The sequence below is a fragment of the Tamandua tetradactyla genome, chromosome 11, assembly GCF_023851605.1.
Source record: "Tamandua tetradactyla isolate mTamTet1 chromosome 11, mTamTet1.pri, whole genome shotgun sequence".
Classification (NCBI taxonomy): Eukaryota; Metazoa; Chordata; class Mammalia; order Pilosa; family Myrmecophagidae; genus Tamandua; species Tamandua tetradactyla.
The window spans coordinates 88,639,222-88,653,097 of NC_135337.1; positions in this window are offsets into that span (position 1 = coordinate 88,639,222).

The following is a 13,876-nucleotide window of genomic DNA, read 5'->3' on the forward strand; positions in this document are numbered from 1 at the left end:
TTCCCAGCCCCTTCATGCATAACATGGGATTGTAATTGCACAACAAGCCTGGTCAGTAGGTAGGGACCCCCCCCCCCCCGCCATTTTACTGATGGAGAAACTGAGGCAGAGAGAGGGGGAGTATTTGCTCAGCCGCAGCTAAACAAGTAGGAGACATCCAAAGGAGAGCCTGGGGCAGGGGTGAGAAAACTTTTCCTGTAAAGGGCCAAATGGTAAATAACTTGGCTTTGTGAATCCCTTGGTCTCTGCTGCCGCTACTCAGCTGTGCAGGAAAACAGCCACGGATAATATGCAACGGTTGGGCCTGGCTGCATGCCAATAAAACTTTATTGGCAGAACCAAGTGGCTGCCTGGTTTTGGCCCTGGGACCTTAGTTTTCCAACCTCGGGTCTAAAGCTGTGCTGTGCAATGGGGCAGATGCTTACTTGCACATGTGGCCATTTAAATTTAAATTAGTGAAAATTAAATTAAGCCTCCCGTCCTTCCCTCAGTTGCATTAGCCACAGTTCACCGTCTGGCCTGGGGCTCCTTTTCCATCGTCACAAACATTCCATCATCGCAGAACATTCCATCACCGGGGAACATTCCATCAATGTGGAACATTCTGGCGGAAAACACTGTTTTGTAGGTCTTCCAAATTTATTATGTCTCTCAGGGGCTGAGGTCAAAGGAGTGATACTTGGTACTGTGGAAGACCCTCTACACTTTCATTTATTCAATCAACAAACATTGATCTGGCCATGGCCGGGTGCCAGGCCCAGGCGTTGGTGCTGAAGGTGCAGAGATGATTGCAAAAGGCCGCTTCTGGCTCACTCATTGCTTCATCCTTCTGTAATCTGTTTGAATTTCCCACCACCACCACCAGCACACACACATATCTGCCCTGCTCACTCTCATGCTCTATTCAAGTTTCTGTTTCAATGCTGCTGCCTCCAGGAAGCCTTCCCTGAATGCTCCAGCTGTAGAGAGAGCCCCTTTCTCATGCTTGCTTAATTTTGCTCCACAGTTCTCTCCTGGCACAGTATTGTGTGTCCATTTACTCACTTATTTGTTTTCATGTCCTCTCCCAGAATTCAAACTCCGTGAGTTTTTATCAGGAAATATGGTTGCAAGTCTGGCTGTGCAGCAGGCTGCCGGAGTTTGCATACTGCCCACCTCCTTTCTTGCAGGCTGCATGGTGTTGGGCAACCTGCTTTGGACTTTCTCTGCCTCTGTTTCTTCATCTGTAAAATGGGGGTAACAACAGTACCTTGTAATGGATTGAATGATGCTTCCCTCCACCCCACCAGAAGATATGACCACATCCCAATACCCAGACCCAAGCAACTGCGGCCTGATTTGGAAACAGAGGTCTTTGCAGATGGGTTTAAATTAAGGCTCCTGAGATGAGATCATCTCAGGGTAGCTGGGTGGGGCCTAAAAACAATGGCAGGTGTCCTTGTAATGATGCATGGAGAAAATACACACAGGGGAATAGGAGCAGGGAGAGGCTGGAGGGAAGTGGCCACAGGCCAAGGAGGGCCAGTAACCCCCAGAAGCTGGAAAAGGCAAGGAAGTATCCTCCCCCCTCAAAGCCTTGCAGAGGTGCTGATTCTGGCCCATGGGTGATGAGTTCGGACTTCTGGCCTCCAGAACTGCGAGAGAATAAATTTCCATTCTTTCGAGCCACCATGTTTGTGGCGATCTGTTATAGCAGCCACGGAAACTCGTATCTCCATCACCAGATCACTGAAAGGACCAAATGAGACACAGAGCAGATGCACAATGAAGATTTGTGGGATGGAGCGGGAAATGCATTGAATGGAAGGGGAAGTCAGGCGCCAGGCCTGTGCCAGGTGCTGGGGACAAAATGATGAGCGAAAGCCGGCCTCTGCTCCCCGCACGTGGGACGTGACATGCACGGTGAAAATCTCCCTGGCGGCATGGGAGAGGAGTCCCAGGGATGCGCCTGGCCCTGGCACCCTGGTCACAACAGTGTTTTCTGGAGTAAAAGGGGGGAAAGAAATGTAACAAATAAGGTCTCAGTGGCAGAGAGGGTTCAAATGGAGTCGAGAGGCTACTCTGGAGGTCACTGTTATGCAAGCTTCAGGTAGACATTACTACCTATCATAACCTGCCAAACCCCAACCAGAACCATTCCAGACAATCCTAAAGAACAACTGGGGGTTGTATATGATTCTGCAAAGGTTCCAGGCATTAGGGTAACTTTCCAGAAACCTACAACCTCCAGATGGGTCCCTGGACCAGATAAGTCCTGAAATGCAGAGGGGCCAGCCTCTCCAGAACATCAGATAGTTCCATCTCCCTACCCCATATTATTGACAGCCACTTCCAACGTGAAAAAGTTAGAATGGGCATGGCCCAAATACCCCTAAAGAGTGGGAGAAAGATCAAAGGTGATGGTGGAGTTATACAGAGAAGGTAGGGTTTAAAAACAAGAATGATTGCTGAATCGCTATATTGATATTTCATTTAGTCTCCAGTCTCTTAGAGCAGTTAGAAATAAAAACCTAAAATTGTGGAATTGTAAGCCATATACCAAACTCTGAAACCTGTTCTACAACTAACTGTTGCGATGTGCTTTGAAATGTATTGCTTTTTTGTATATATGTTATTTTACAAAAAAGAAGAAAGAAAGAAAGAAGAAAAGTTTCTTCTAGCTTCCAGTGTTTTGGAGCAGCTAGAAGGAAAAATCTCAAAGAGAGGAATGGTAGCCCATAACAAACTCTGAAATGTGTTCTGTAACTGCTTGTTGAAGTGTGCTTTGAACATCATTGCTTTTTCTTTCTTTTCTCTGGATGTATGTTATATTTAATAATAAAAGACATTAAAATTTTTTTTTTTTAAATCCAGCCTCTGGGCTCATGGCAACTAAAGTCTGCTTGGGTGATAGATACAGAGCATATCAACACCCTAAGGAAATACAGTAACAAACTGAGAGATGCTCTTCAGTCAAAAAAGAGAAAGATTCCCATGAAGCTGTGAGGCATGCAATTAGGTGAATGAAACTCGAGGACAGCATATTGAATGAAATGTCAGAAACAAAAAGACAAATATTATCCTGCCTCACTCATATAGAGTAACTTTAATACACAAACTCAGAGAATTGAAGTCGAGAGCATGGGTTATCAGGGCGGAGCCTATTGTAAAGATTCCTAGATTGAAAGCTCGTACAGCACTCATATATACTTGGTAGTTGTAACTGTTATTTCTAAATTCTGAGATGCTGAGCTATTTGTCTATAGCCTGGTCATTCCCTGAAACTTCCGGTGTTTATATGACAACTGTGGTAGTTAGATTCAGTTGTCAACTTGGCCAGGTGAAGGCACCTAGTTCTGTTGCTGTGGACATGAGCCAATAGTACCTGAACCTCATCTGTTGCTGATTACATCTGCAGTTGGCAGGAGGCGTGCCTGCTGCAATGAATGATGTTTGACTTAATTGGCTGGTGCTTAAATGAGAGATTCAACGTAGCACAGCCCAAGCAGCTCAGCACACCACATCTCAGCACTCGCAGCTCAGCCCAGGCCTTTGGAGATGCAGAAAGAAATCACCCCAGGGAAAGTTGTTGGAACCCAGAGACCTGGAGAGAGGCCAGCAGAGACCATCCTGTGCCTTCCACATAAGAAAGAACCTCAGTTAAAAGTTAGCTGCCTTTCCTCTGAAGAACTAACAAAATAAATCCCCTTTTATTAAAAGCCAATCCGTCTCTGGTGTGTTGCATTCCGGCAGCTAGCAAACTAGAACAACAACTGAGACTCAGAGTTAGAGCACTGAAGCTATGAAATCAACATTACCCCAACACAGGAACTGATTTAAAAAAAAGCTAAAAAAGTGATCAGACTTCGCCTAGAGATATGAACAAAGCTGATCTGGACAGGACTAAGGTAAATCAGAATGTAAGGTAAAGGATGATATGGCCCGTATTTTAAAACTTCAATTTCTGTTTGAGACCAAAGGAAGAGATGTTTATTTGGTGCAAAATCTATGTTTTGGGTAGTGCAATATCTAATTTAACTGGTATGATCAGTTTATTTGAACACTATAATTACATGGAATCTTGAATAGGGCATGAGATCTTGTTGGTTTGTACAGGTTAGTGTGATGTCCTGATACATCCCCGAGTAATTTGGGCAGAGAATAAAAAAGTATTTGCAAAGTTCCCTTGGGGGTCTAGGGAGAAAGAAGGAAATATTCAACTTCCCCATCTGGGAAACTCCTGATATTCTCGCAAGCAGTGGGGACAACCAATGCAGTAGGCCAAGCCCTCAGTCTTGGGGTTCATTCCTGTGAAATTTATTCCTGCAAAGGAGAAGCTAAGCTTACTGATAATTATGCCTACGTGTCACCCTCCACCCCCCCACCCCCCGCCGAGAACCTCTTTTATTGCTCAGATGTGGTAGAGAGCAATAAAAGTTCAGAGTTCAAAAAAAGACTCTCTAAGTCAACTCTGCAGGTGAACTCACTGCCCTCTCCCTCTCCACTAGGTGGGACATGACTCCCAGGAGTATAAATCTCCCTGGCAACGTGGGACTGGACTCCCAGGGATGAGCTGGGACCCAGCAACATGAGCTTGAGAAAGCCTTCCTGACCAAAAGGGGGAAGAGAGAAATGAGACAAAGTTTCAGTGGCTGAGAAGTTTCAGAGTCAAGAGGTAATCCTGGAGGTTATTCTTTCGCATTATATAGATATCCCTTTTTAGTTTGTGGTGTATTGGAGTGGCTGGAGGAAAGTACCTGAAACTGTTGACCTGTAATTCCAGCAGCCTTGATTCTTGAAGATTGTATAACAATATACCTTTTACAATGTGACCGTGTGATTGTGAAAACCTTGTGTCTGATGCTCCTTTTATCCAGGGTATGGACAGACAAATTTAAAAAATAAGAATAAAATATAAATAAATAATGGGGGAGATAAAGGGTGAAAAAAAAATTGGGTAGATTGAAATACTAGTGATCCATTAAGTCCAGAGTGGTGATTATTGTTTCTGGATTTTGAGGGGCTATTTTATATACATAACCTGATATTTAGAGATAAGAACGAAGCCGAACAGGTTGGGGTTAAAGTAATTCAGAGCATGGGGTAAGGAAGACAGTGTCTATATTTTAGAACTACACATACTCCTGAGATCAATGGAAGAAAATTTTTTTTGGTCTAGAACTGAAATTTTCTTTAATGCATCATCTAATTCAACCTATCTGTATAGCTCATTTAAACGATTGACACACATTGAGCACAGAATGAGAAAGAGATCTTTTAATCCTGTATAGATTATTGCAATGCCTGGATACGTCCTAGAGTATATTAAGCAGTTAATAAAAAAAGTATTAGCAAAGTCCCCCGAGGGAAGTGAAAAAGAATATGGAACTATTAAACCTTACCATCAGGGAAACCCCTGATACTGTGTCAAACTTTAGGGACACCCAAATCAATAGGCCATGCCCTCGATCATGAGGCTTACTCTTGTGAAGCTTATGTAGGTAACGGAGAAGCTTAGACTACCTATAGGCATGCCTAAGAGTTACTTCTGGAGGACCTCTGTTGATGGGAAATGACATCCAGGGGTGAAAGTCTTCCTGGTGACGTGGGAGATGACTCCCAGGGATGAATCCAGACCTGGCACCGTGGGATCAACAATTCCATCCTGACCAAAAGGGGAAAAAGAAGTATAATTAATAAATTATCAGTGGCAGAGAGAGTTCAGATAGAGTCGAGAGGCTACTCTGGAGGTTGCTCTTATGCAAGCTTCAGGTAGACCTTGCTACCTGTCATAACCTGCCAACCCCAAACAGGACCATTCCAACCAATCCTAAAGAACACCTAGGGCAATATATAAGATTCTATAAGGGTTCCATGCAATAGAGTAACTTTCCAGAAACCCACAATCTCCAGATGGGTTCCTGGTCCAGATAAATCCTGAAACCTAGCCCAGCCTCTCCAGAATATCAGATAATTCCATCTCCCTACCCCATATTAGTGACAGACCCTTCCAATATGAAAAATTTAGAATTGCCATAGCCCAAACACTCCTAAAGAGAGGGATGGAAAGATCAAAGGTGATGGTGGAGTTATATAGAGAAGATATTTTTAACAAATGAATGTGATTGCTGAATCATTAAATTGATGTCTCTTTCAGTCTCCAATATTTTAGAGCAGCTAGAAGTAAAAACCTAAAATTGTGAAATTGTAAACTACGTAAACTCTGAAATATGTTCGACAACTAATTGTGGTGCTTTGCTTTGAAATTTAAAGCTTTTTTGTATATATATTGTTTTTCATGAAAAAAAAAGAAGGAAAAATAGTCAATTGTGGTGATAAAAAAAATATTAAAGCCTTCTAGCCTCCAATATTCCAGAGTAGCTAGAAGGAAAAATCTGAGAGGATGGTATGGTAGCCCATGACAAACTCTGGGATCTGTCCTGTAACTACTTGTTGAAAAGTGCTTTGAAAACTATTGCTTTTTTATTTCTTTGCTTTGTATATATGCTATAATATACATTTTTTTTAAGTTAAAAAAAAAGAAATACTAGTGATCAAATAGAGGGAGGTGTAAGAGGTATGGGATATATGAGTTTTTAGGGTTTTTTTTTTCTTTTTATTTCTTTTTCTAGAGTGATGTGAATGGCCATGGTGATGAATACACAACTATGTGATGGTATTGAGATCTCTCCAGGATCTGGACTCTCATGCCAAGAACTATGCTACATTAGTAAGCAAACTGGGCCTCCCGTTCACCATCTATAAAACGGGGATGTAATATGTAGCAGTCAGAATAGCCTAGGTTATGCCACAATAACAAACACTTCCCAGCAAACCCAGATTCCTGAGCTGGACGTCAGACACGCTGCCTTCAGCAACCTGGAAAATGGGAGCATAAGAAAACAACGACATTTGCTTCTGATATGGTAGGCCCAGATTTTCAGCGGGGTAAGGTGATAGGGGACAGATATTTCTGTGTCTGCTGCACAAGCAGCAAGCTCAGAGATGCTATGCCTTTGCAAATGGACATCTACCTGTTCCCTGCACAGGAGCAAGGAGCAGGACAGTTCCAAACACAGCCTCTCTCCCAGCGTCCACTCTCCCAATTCCCAAGGCAAATTCTTTCCCATCCTCTCTCCTCCCCGCTCCCACATTCCTTCAGAGCTGGAGGTTAATAAACTCATCACTGACGAGCAGGGAACATGTTGGCAGAGGTTTAATTACAGTAGAAAATTGGTCCAATTGGTATTTAATGTAGAATAAGTGTCTGGTTAACTGGTCAGTGGGGAGGAGATGAGGTTTGCACAAAGATGTCCTGAGCCCAGCTGCCTGGTTTTCCCTGGGAGCCTCTGAGTGCAGAGAGCCCATGATTCTAGCTGTCTGGAGATGGCAGGGGGACCTCCAAGGCCTGGGAAGATGACTGGGCGCAGCCTGGGCAAAGCTAAGCTAAGCCAGGCAGTGTCTAGGTGGGGAGCTGACTGAGGATAAAAGAGACCTTCCAGAAGAACTAGCACTCAAGAGAGGGAGAAACAAAAAAGCTCCAAACAATCTGGGGCAACAAGACAGCAAAGGCCTTGGATAAACAATTTAGCTTGTCTGTGTCTTGGGCTCCTCACTTGCAAAGTGAGGATATAGTTTGTAATGGTCAGTTGAGTCTAGGTTATGCCGCAGAAACAAATAAGCCCAACATCTCGGTGGCTTGAAATCACAATACTTTATGTCTGTTTTAGGTCAGTGGGGGAGGCTGTGCTCATGGTCATCCTTGATGGGGCAACCACATTCTAGAACATCCCTTGCTATTGTGCCCGACAGATATCAGTACTTTGGAGGGTCTCACACAGGCAATCAAATGCTGTCACCTGGAAGTTCCCACTCACAGCTCATTGGTAGGAATAAGTCATGTGACCTCCACCCTCAGCAGGTGGGAGGAAGTGCAATTCCACCGGGTGCCCAGAATGGGGCGAGCTGGAAATATTTAGCCAACAGCACCAATTCCTTCCCATGAATGGGTGGCTGCAGAAATTAAATGAATGAATGAATGTGAAGGGCTCAGGACAATGCCTGGCACGCCAGGAGAGCCCTTTGCACGGTCCCGATTTTGTTTCTCATCAAGAAAAGTGATCTCACTCAGATGCCTGATGTCTTTTGGATAGTGCTTGGCCGGAAGCCTGGAGAGTGTGTGCTAGATGTGGCTATAAGGATGTCCCACGATGAGGCGCTCAGACAAGGCTGCAAATTTCCATCATGCATCCAGGGAGAGGTGAGCTGGAGCCTGCCCCTCCCTTCCTGGGTAAAGGCATCCCACACCCCCCCCCAGCACTGATACCCACATCCACGCCCTCCAAGCCACCTGGGCTAGGGCAGGTGCCCGCGCCAGCTTCAGCCCACAGCCCAGGAGCCCGCTCTCCTTCCCTGGCTAGGTTCCACACATCTGTTGACTGATACATTTTTCTCTTGGTCAAGGTGGGAAAGCTCTTAGGAACCAGGTCCCTTTTGCTTACCCCACCAGAGGAGGTGACAGACGACAAGGTAAGACAGGCTCCGAGAGGTAGTCACGCGCTCAGGGTCTCCTACCCACAGCTGGTGGGGCCTGGACTCCATTCCAGGTCGCTGTGACTCCAGAGTTTTTTATATATTCACGGGTCTGCCTCTCGGACACCGCCTTTGGGGCCCCTGAGCTGGCCCCCTCATTGCCCCCCAGCCTCCTGCCTGCCACCTTGTCTCCCGGACCCAGCCCTAGGGATTGGCACAGCAATGCCGACAGCCAGAGACCCCAGGCCCCGACTTCGCCGTCCTCCAGTTGGGGCTCCCTTCAAAGGTGGGATCCGAGACCTCTCCGCCATCCAGGGAGCCCCCTCAGCGACTGACCTGACTCCCCAAAAGTGTGGGCCATGCCAGTTAAATCCCAGACACCCTCCTCGGACCGGGCAGAGGCAAGCCAGCCCAGGGCCAAGCAGCTTTCCATGCTCTACGTTTCCAGAAGCTTTGACTTCTTTAAGGAGAGGCAAAGAAAAGCAAAGCGGGGCCGTTTGCCAGCTCCCAAATCCTTCCTGCTGGGGGGAGAGGGGGGGCCCGGGGGGCCTCAACTGACCCCGAGGGGCTTTTTACAGGATTCTGAAGCCCACGATGGTGGATTTCAAGACAGGGGCAGAGAAATGGGCAGGCTGGTGTCCTGAGCTGCTCAGGGTCAAAGGAAAGGGGAGCCAGCCTTCCCCGGCCAGGGGCGCCCCCCACATCCATGCCACTGTGCTCTCTTCTACTTGGGGGGGCCCAGATGTTCTCCCCTACCCCCACCCCACCCCAAAGTCCTCCGGTTTCCCAGCCCTCTTGCTCTGCCTGCTAAACCCTGCCCCAGGGCCTCCTTGCCCAGAAAGGGCAGGAAACGAGAGTTAAGGAGGATTTAGAGGCCCGCCCGCCTGCGGAGAGATTAGGTGAGATGGATTCGGAGAAAGCTGGCCGAGGTCCCTCCAGACGGGCCCTTAAGATCCGTGACCCTGAGAGACAATTAACAAGTTGCTGGGGCTGGGCCAGGGCAGCACCCCCCCCCCCCCCCCCCCCCCCCCCGCCCCCGGCCCCCTCAACTCAGAAGCCCCGCCCAAGCCAGGCCTGGGGACCCAGCTGCTTTGGAGGAAACACTCTCTGGGGGCTTCCCTGGCCGCCACTTCTTCCTCCACACCAGCCTTGCGGGCAACAAGTCTGGGCCTTCCAGGCCAGCGCCCCCACCCGGGGGAAGCCCTGAGGGAGGACTGGAATAGCCTGTGCCATTTATTGAGCGCCTGCTGTTTGCCAGCTGCTGTCGAAGGCTTTACGTGGCTCCCAGAAGCCCCTCCCCTGTACAGCTCAAAGAGGCAGGCAATACTGCTAAATCGGCTTTATGGATGGAGAAACCGAGGCACAGGACTTGTCCAAAGTCACGCCACAGGTAAGTGGTGGGCGGGGATTCGACGGCAGGCAGGTGGGGGCCAGAGCGTGGGCCCCTAATTTTCTAGATGTAGTTTTGCTTTGCCGGGGCCAGGGAGCCCCGCATCCATCTCGGGACCCCAAGCCAAGTGGGTGAGGGAAAGAGTCTGGAGGGGCCCATGGGAAAAACCTTGTCCTATCCTTCTTAGCTTAGAATTTAAAACCCAACCAGTTCTTCTGCTGGTGGAGAATACTCCCTTAACAACGTAAATTTGGAAACAGTGTAAAGTTCATCACCAGGGAACTGGCTAAATAAACGATGGTCCACGTTGAGGAAAACAAGGCAGGAAAATGAGGGGGAAAAGCACCAAAATCCGTTCAATGGGACAGGCAAGATTCAGAATGGTATCTGGAGGATGATGGAAATGATGACAAAAAAAGCACACGTCAAGGTGCGGGAGACCTGGGTTCGATTCCCGGACCATGCACCCCCCCAAAAAAAAGCACATGTCAGGATGCTTTGATGCTCCGCCTATACCCCAAGCAGCTGCATCCCTACTTGGGGGCTTTTTTGGGAGAGGCAAGGGGAGGCAGTTCCTGACCCCAGGGGCAGCCCTCAAATGCCCCTCCAAAGGACCCCAGCACAGCTGAGCTTCCCTTGCCCACAGCTGCCATTTACTCACTCAAGTCCCTTTTGTTGGCTTCTTGTCTTCTCAGTTCTATTAGCAATCTAATCCTGCTTACCACATCACTCCAAAATTCCGTGGCTGGAAACAATGATCATTCATTCTCTGCTCCCCAGTGTGTGGGACCTGAGCTGGCTGGGACCGTCTGAAGGCTCAGTCACTGGAATAGAACCCAGCCACCACGCTGGGAATTCGTGCCAGGCAGACGCCAACTTGCCTTTTGTGACCCAGCCTTGGAGGTCACACAGTATCCCCCCATATTCCAGGGGCTTGGCAGGGAGGAAGAAAGCACAGACCCCCCCCCCACCACCACCACCACCTCTTGGGGACAAGAGCTCAGCACATCGTAAGAGGCTGTGGGTGGCATTTTTGAAAGATACAACCTGCCATTCCTTTCTCACTCCCCAGCTCTCTATCTGGCATTTCCTGGCATCACCTCCCAGATTAACAACTTGCCCCCAAATCCTTGTCTCTGGGTCTTTGCTTTTTAAGGGAATCCAAACTAAAGACATGCACAAATCAATTCTCTATATCAGCCTGTGTAGGTGAATGTAAATATTCAGGAAAAGACCTGCAAGCATGTACCCCAAACAGACGTCTAACAGTGGATCGTCTGAGGAGGGCTGGGATGGTGGGAGGGGGGTCTGTTGTGTAATACATGGATTTTTCTTTCCAAGGAGGCATCTCTGCATCCCCTGTGGAACATAAAAGAGGGAGAGGCAGGATGGGGACGACCATTATGATTTGTAGGGTCACTTCTTGGAAGTAGCTGTGACCCTCTTCCTGCACATGGGAAGCAGGAGGAAAGGAGGCTGAGAGCAGGGCATAGGCAGCCCTCTTTGCACCTTGAGTCAGGGGCCCATTTTACAGCTGATCAGACAGCCGGAGAGTTTAAGGATCCAGAATTTCTGGGAGAACAGACAGTGCCCTTTAGCTTTGCTTCCTAATCTATGAATTGGGTATGACAATAGCTATATAAAATATTGCCTATGACAGTGACACACGATCCGGCTCATAAAACAATAATAGATTTACTGAGTGTTGCCTGTATGCCAGAAGCCATTTTAAGCACTTTTTATTTATTAATCCATTTATTCCTCATAATAACGCTACAAAGTCAGAACTGTTATTATCTTGATTTTGTGAAAGAGGGAACAGAAAAGCTACGTAAGGAGCCAAATGACACACAGCAAGACTGGTGGACTCGAACTTCCTCTCCCTCTACTTCCCAACGCCTAGCTCTTTCTACCTGCCCTCTCTCCCCCAAACTCCTGTAGAAGAAAAGAATGAAGATGGAAAGCTGGAGCTGGAGAAAGGAGGGGCTGCTCTGATTCAGGGAGCAGTCTTCTCCCCTTCCCTGACATTGCTTGGGGTCCACTCAGACCCTCTTCTTCAACCGGGGTACTAAAAGTTTGGGAAAAAACTGGTACAGATCAGAGGGACAGGAACTCCTGTCATCCCAGGGAAATGGGGCGTGGGCGTGGGGCACTGAACAAAGAATTCCCACTTACTCTCCCGAAGATGGACAGCTTTTTTAACTTTCCAACTTGGAAGGCTGTTTTGAACCCTCTGAAGAGGGATGTATGCCGAACTCACACAGCACAGGGTCACAGCTTGGGAGAGGGGTGATTTTCTTTTCTGTTTCCTTCTTTCTTTTTTTAATGCATTATAACTTACATAGGTAAAGTGCACAGATATTAAGTTTCAGCTCAAGGAATGTTTACCTCTGTAACTGCCCCCCAAATCCAGAAGGAGAACATATTCAATTACTTCAGAAAGTTCTTTATGCCCTTTTCCAGCCAATATCTCCCCCAATTTGACCTTTATCACTAAAGATTAGTTTGCTCGTATTTTCAATTTCATATAAATGGAACCATGCAGGTATATGCATTTGCCTCTGGCTTCTTTCATGTAAATTGTGTCTGCAAGAATCACCCTTGCGTTGCATTATTCATCTATTCTTTTTCTCGATTGCATAATATTCCATTTTTGAGACGCACCACAATTTGCTTATTTCTTCTACTGTTGATGGGCATTTGAGTTGTCTGCAGTGAGGGGTTATTATGAATTGAGCAGTTATGAACATTTTTGCATGTCTTTCAGTGCACACACTTCTGCTGGGAGACACTTTATGAAATAGTGCCTGACAGCTTTCCAAAGTGGTTGTACCATTTACATTTCCATTATCAGTGTATAAAACTCCAGGCTGCTTCACACCTTTGCCAACACTTGGAATCAGCAGTCTTTTTCAGTTTAGCCAATCTGCTGGGCATGTTATCTCCTTGTGGCTGTATTTGCATTTATTTGATGACCTTTTCATGTGCCTATTAGCCATTGTGAGATCCTTTTTTGTTAACTGTTCAAGTTTCTATTATTTTATAAATTTGGTTGCCTGTCTTTTTCTTATTGATTTGTAGGAACTCTTTATATATTCTGGATCTGAAGCCTTCGCCAGATATACATATTTCAGATATCTTCTCCATGGGGAAATATTTCCTACTTCATATCACCTCTATAGGTCCTGGGCTGGGAGTGGCCACAAACCACTGCAGGTCCTTTTTGGTCCCAACTTCATGAAAAGGAAGGCACCCACATTTATCAAATGCTTGTGACACGCCAAGGACTCTACATCAGTTATATCCTTAAAGAGTTACAACATTCTTATTTCTTTATATCATTCATTCAGCACATAACATTTGGAAATCTCATAGGTGCTGGATAGTGTGGGAGACACTGACAAATAGAGACAAGGTCTAAAAAGGGGTTGCAGCCTTGCTGGAATTAGTGGGGCTGACCAGAAACAGGAAAACAAATAAGGCGATGCCAGAGGGTGGCATGATTGATGGAGAACAACAGGGGGGTCAGGGGAGGTCTCACTGAGGTCACACTGGTGCTTGACAAAGGAGGCAGAGCCAGTCATAGGAGATCTAGAAGGAAGAGTGTTCCCAGAGAGGGGAACAGACAGTACAAAGCCTCAGTTCAGCTGGAATGCCACAGGCAAGGAGAGGGGAACCAGAACGAGGCTGGAGAGAGGAATTTGAATTTCACCTAAGGGCACTGAAAAGATGGTCAACATGAATTGACTTGCTTTTCCAAGACCCTTCATGGCACCTACTCCTCACCCATCCCCACCCAATATGAACTAATGAGGGTGAAGGAAGAAGCAGGAATATCAGGGCAGAAGTGACATCCATTAATCAAGGGAAAAGGTGAGGTAGGTGGGACCACAATGGGGACCACAGAAGGGGGGAGAAGTGGGTGAGCCCAGGCTCTATTTGAAAGTGGTTCTTATCAAACCCGATTTACCACAG